At 30.6% G+C, this 6,200-nt stretch overlaps 1 long non-coding RNA gene across 1 annotated transcript in view; it reads left to right on the plus strand.

Annotated features, from left to right (window-relative positions):
• LOC136796356 (uncharacterized) overlaps positions 1-5,816 on the plus strand; it is a 97,988-nt gene extending 92,172 nt beyond the window's left edge. Inside the window, exon 3 of the long non-coding RNA XR_010844059.1 lies at positions 5,596-5,816. This is a non-coding gene — a long non-coding RNA (uncharacterized lncRNA). The remainder of the gene's footprint in view (positions 1-5,595) is intronic.
• The last annotated feature ends 384 nt before the right edge of the window (positions 5,817-6,200 follow it).

The raw sequence follows: 6,200 nt of genomic DNA on the forward strand, positions 1-6,200 counted from the left end.
TTAAGAAATTATAAAACCAACTTCTATGATATAAAAAGATTATTATATGTTTTGCTCATTCCTCTGCCATATTGCATAGGTGCTCATAAAGATACAAAAAATCTTTCTTTACACCCAAGATGTTAATATATATTTTAAATTAAAGATCAGATATAGTCCAGAGTATAACACTGTGCGAACAGAGCCTTCATCCCTTGTCAAGAAAACTGAAATCCAGAAATATCTCTATAAATCAGAAACTAATGGTGTACAATGTCAAACCAGCTCCGATATTGTGAGAACTGGTTCTAAGAGGTACCCTAGAAAGCAGAATCCAGAGATTTTAATGGAAAGTCGTCCCTATAACTACAGAAGTGTTCTGGGATTAAAATATTAACACATAGAGGGAAAGAACTAACAGTGAACTTCTTACAGAGACTGGTCAGTGAATATCTCATGATATGAAGGCAAGGAGGTTGGATGGGACATGTGGCTCGAAGCAATCCATCAGGACATCTCTACACAACATTTAATGCCAGTATAGTAAGCAAGAGACCATGTGGAAAGTCAAAAATCAAATGGATAAACAGAATCGACAAATATGCGAAAGAGCTGCATGCAGCAAACTGGAAATCAGTAGCCCAAGATAGGCAAGCGTGGAGAAGGCTAGTTTGGGCGGCCTAAGAACCACAAATGACTCTGTAGAGTCAAGCGAAAAAAAAAATATATGTATATATACCCAGTTTTAAGAACCTTTTCAATGGGACTCGAATTAACAATTTTTTTCCCCAACACTGCTCCACTCACACAAAGGGTATTCATGATATTTAGTTTAACATGTTAAAGTCTCATGTTAAATGGAGAAATATTTCCTTCTTTTACCACGTTAAAACGATATAACATGTAACATTAATGAGAGTCTGTTACTAGGTCTGTTATATGGAGAATGACGTCACGAAACAGACCAGCTGAGCTTGTCACTGTTTTATTTGTTGTGTTAGATTACTTACTCGTAGTTTGTTTTTGTTTTTTCTTTTGTCTTGTGTTTTGGACTTTTTAATAAAGGCAATCAGTAGCCAAACTTTTACACTTATCAAAACTTAGAAGTAAACAATAACATGAAGTTTTGGAAGGAAGGATTACTAAACAAGTAACTCGGAAAATCCGCTAGGAGCTCTTATGCATTTAACATGAGTTTAAATAGGGCTGCTCAAAATCCTATACTTATAACATTTAGCTTGGTAAAACATTTTACATTTAACACAGTATCATGACTTACATTTAACACAATCTGTTCTCCATGACTGTGTGAGTAGAGCAGTGAAAGAGTGACATAGATTTGAACATTTTTACCAAAATAGTAAATAAAAATTAAAATAGAACCAAAATATAAGGTTTAACTGTGACATAACAATGAAATAACACATTAATAGTGCCTATAATATACAATATTCACACACTTGGTCTAAGGTCCCCAAACCCGCAATATTCCATGAAACCAAGATCTAACAAAATATTCCAACATGGTCTGGGATTTTTTTTTACATAGCACTGTACGACCTCTAAGGAAAATCGGAAGAATCGCATCATACTGGAAGACTCCAAAATAATTGAAAATTTTGTTATCAGACATCTAACGACCTCTGGATAGAAATGACTCCAGGCAATGTAGCGTGAAATAGGTTCCAAAAGCAGTAAAGATGATCTGGGAATGACCCGTGAAGCTATAGATGATGGGAATATCTCAGGTACAACTTGAAAAAAGTTATTTTTTTTTGTTCGGAAGTGAAAAATTAAACTTTAATGAAGGGAGTAAAGTATTTATTTCCGTTTTGGGTATAGAATAGCGTTCTCAACACATAACTTCTGTTCGCATCACAGTAAAAACTATTTTGGATTTAACATTTATTAAATATAAATTAATACAACAATAAGCAAAAAAAAAAAAAAAAAAAGATGATTGATTGAGCGTGTGTATTATACAGGATAAAGTCGACAAACTAAGGGTGGTTCAAACCGTTCCAATCGCAGGGAGGAGGTAGCTATTGCCAGATTGAGAATAGGTTATACGAGTTTAACTCATAGATATCTGATCAGTAAGCAGCCACCGCCAAAATGTCAATACTGCAACAATGTACTTACGATCAGTCACATATTTGAGGAATGTCATTTTTATTCTGCGAACTTGAGTAGATTGGGAGTAGGGCCGAGTGTATCGGATGCTCTGAATGATGACCAGAAGAACGTGGAAATGGTCTTAGTTTTCTTAAAAAGGAATGGCCTTTTGAATAAGATTTAAACCAGAAAAACTGTTATACGTAATAAAAAATACCTACAGAAGTAATTATTGAAATTTTTTTTCGAAATTATTTAAAGTGAAATAGAATTATAGAAATAGAATATAAAACACGAAAGATGGGCGTTGATGACCTTAGGGTTTTACGCCCTAAAGCCCCAGACAACAACACAACTAAGGGTGGTGGTGATTCTATACCTCGAGTACGACCCATGTCCGATTCTCAAACATAAGGAGAGAATCTCAGTTTTTGTGTCCTCCTAATACCACGTATGTCTCCATAAAATGGCTAGAAGAATACCTTTGAAATAAAATCCTTGTGTAAGAATGCAAAATATCTTAAACTCATTTTTAAGATTATGAGACTTGCGGGTCTTACGAGACTAATGTACGCGCTAGCTACTGTACTACCGAGGCAGTTTAAGCTCGACACGAAGTAATACTGGCCAGACTACGAAGTGGACACACTCGACTAATCCATGAATACTGTCAAGAACACGTAGACAGTGTAACGTACCACTAACTGTCACACGCATACGACAGTCTTCAGACATTTGATTAACACCGGATTATTATATCATTTGGCAACTTAATTAAACGATAATAGCTCTCACATTCCGGAAATATTTGATTACCTGAAGAAAACAGATATGTACCAATACATATATCTAATTTTATGTATAAACATCTTCGTCACATCAGTTAATGTCAGTTACCGTTAACCAGTAAAAATATATTTATATTTTTTTGTCAAAATTTTATTTTATTTATTTATGTTTCTTAATATTAACTATTGCTATGAAATCAGCTTATATATTTTAGTATAGATATGATGATATTACGAATGTTCCCGAGAGATCAGTCAGTATGCATAGGAAAACATCACCTTCGGTGTGGAATGCCTTATATTAATAATAATTTAATTATATTATTTCAATTTCTTGAAACAAGGTAATTATTTATTAAATAAAACAAAAATTTGTATCCTTTTTTGTCTTAACACTTTTTATTTTTCACCAGTCCAACGTTTCGGCCATTTTAGCCATCCTCGAGGACATCTTCAATTATAATTTCTTCCTCACATTAATTTAAAGTTACTTTTGCAGGCTATTCTGCCCAGGTCATTTCCTTTATTATAAGTTAAAAGACTTTTTTTTAAATTTAAATTCGTAAATATTTAACTCTTTCCAAGATTATCCACACCAAATTCACCACCACAGGATGGTGGATGGCTAGAGTGGCCGAAACGTTGGACTGGTGAAAAATAAAAAAGTGTTGAGACAAAAAAGGATACAAATTTTTGATTTATTTAATTAATAATAATAATAAATAAAAAAAAAACCTAATTTTTAATATGGTTGGAATGATTATCTTTTAAAAAAAGAAATAAAATGCTAAGTTTTGAAAGTTCTTATTTTATCTTACGCTAATAAATTTAATAGCCTTAGTTTTGCACTCATCAGGTCTAAAAAAGATATAAATAATTAAAATAATCATCTGAATAATAATTAATCTGAGAATAATTAATCTGAAATAAAAGTAAACTGAGATATAGCTTAAAATGTTTTATAATAAGTGAAAGTTTTTATGAAAATGAAGTAGATGTAAATTAACGAAAATAAAGATAATATGTAAAAAGTTAAGTAAAAAATAATATGTAAAAAGTATTAAACTATTAATAAAAATTAATATAATAACAAATGAAAAGTAGATAAAAGACTTTTTATTTGTTATTATAATTTTCATTAATTTACTTAGTTTATTTTTATTTAAGATTTCACATATTTATATTATTTTTAGCTATACCTTAATATATTTTAATTTCATGTTATCTATTCTCTTACTTTGTTACATTATTTTATTTTTTGTATCTTTTTTAGCCCCAACGAATCCCTGCAAAATGGGGCGAAACGTCAATTCACAATAAATAAATTTTACCACTCCGAAGATGATCTGCTTCCTTTTATATATTACACTCACGATAAATCAGCGATATTCAAATTTTTTCATAGAGTACTTTAGATTTAAATCATTAGATTTTTTTATGATCAATTATAAAAAGAAATATATGTTTAGTCTCAACATATTTATTTTGTTATTACTTCCATTCTCTTTCCGGCAATTCTTCAGGGTAAATCTATAAATATGTATAATTCTGATATTCATATGTTCCATTTGTAACCAAACTAGTCCAGGTATAATTCCTTTCATTATAAACTCCCTAACCTTCAAAACCTTCAATTTTCTAACCTTGCTTCTTCTTCTATTCCTGACAATCTTCCGCGAAACCTTCCAGAGTAAAAATATGAGTGCTACCAATGAGTAGCTTCTCTCCATGCCTGCATCACTCCATTTCTATATTACATCAAATTTACTTAATGTGTTTTTATGTAGATACAGTTGTAAATTGCAATAAATAAATAGAAAAAAAGGGTTTTACTGTTTTTTTATATTTATTTGTTATTATTTCCATTTTCGTTAATTGTCTACAATTGTACTGTAATTCTTGTTTATTTGTACTTTTCACTGTAAATCTTATTTTTATTTTTTTTAGTTTCCTTTCTTCATTTTTATATAAACTTTTAAGAAGATGGCCATGGGACCTTCTAGTTTAAATTAATGCTTGAAGTACCTTGATTAATTAATGCTTGAAGGAATCACCCATTGCTTTCCTTCCCAAGATTTTCAAGTGTTTGAAACATTCATCCAATTTACTTAGGGTATTTCTTAGTTTGTACAGTTGTAAATTTCATTAAATAAATAAAATAAATATATAAAGTTTTATTATATATTGTAAATAATTTTTAGCCACTCCTTAGTTTACTTTTGTTTCAAGTTATCTATTCTTGTCCTTCGTTTATTTATTTAAATTGTTCATATCTTTTTTAGCCCTGATGAAACCCAGTAAACGTTGGCTCATAATAAGTACTTTAGTTACTATTTGACTTATTTTGACCGCACCAATTTCCTATTATAAATAGAAAAAAGTTGATATCCTATTTTTTAATTAAGACGACACGTTACACATTGACCTTGGCATTCCCCTCGTTCCAGTGACTGTTAGAGATCGTTCGAGTAATTCCCACTGCAGACTGACTTTAAATTCCAATCCATTGACTCAACAACTATCGGTTGCCAGCAAACCTTGCGATGACTTACAAGACTAAGTTGCTGTGCCGAAGAGATTCGCTGCACAGATCTTATATTGCTGTTATTCACATTACTTCGTTTAATTTTGTATTTTTTTTTTTTTGGTTTTAGCTTATTGTTCCAGCTGATAGTTAATTTAAATATAACCAAGACCTCAACCTTTGTTACAGATTTGGCCCGAAACAGATGTACATCCTATCATTCCAAAATCCTCATTCGCCTAAAACCATAATATTCTTAATCTATCATCCTTAAGAATTCCTGATACATCTTTGAGGCGTTTGAAAAGATGGTCACGTGATCTTCAAATTTAAAGCAATGGTCGAACTATTACCATTGGATGGTTCCTTACCAAAATATCATGTGTTCTGAAATATCTTAATATTTACTTATTGTATTTTTTTATAATTTCAATAAACAAATAAAAAATATAACCAACAAAACTAGATGATGAGGTTCACTGTCTTTTTATATCGAACTAACACTAAACATAAAACTAAAATATAATTATAATTAGTTTTTATGATATTCGCATATGAATATAAATTTTGAATTAATTTGCTGTTAACTACTTAATAGCAAATTAAACTAGCTCTAATTTTAGTGCTAATAGAATCTGTACGTGGAATGGTTTTTGAGATATAAATTTATATATACTAGAATGTAGAATAATCTATATAGATCAATACTATATATATAGATATGTAAAGATGCTTACCTTCAGGCTCTAACCTACCCCCACTTCTAAATAACAATTAAGTGAGGTTAACACATG

The sequence above is a fragment of the Halyomorpha halys genome, unplaced genomic scaffold (assembly GCF_000696795.3).
Source record: "Halyomorpha halys isolate HHAL.00 unplaced genomic scaffold, Hhal_1.1 Scaffold11.1, whole genome shotgun sequence".
Taxonomy (NCBI): Eukaryota; Metazoa; Arthropoda; class Insecta; order Hemiptera; family Pentatomidae; genus Halyomorpha; species Halyomorpha halys.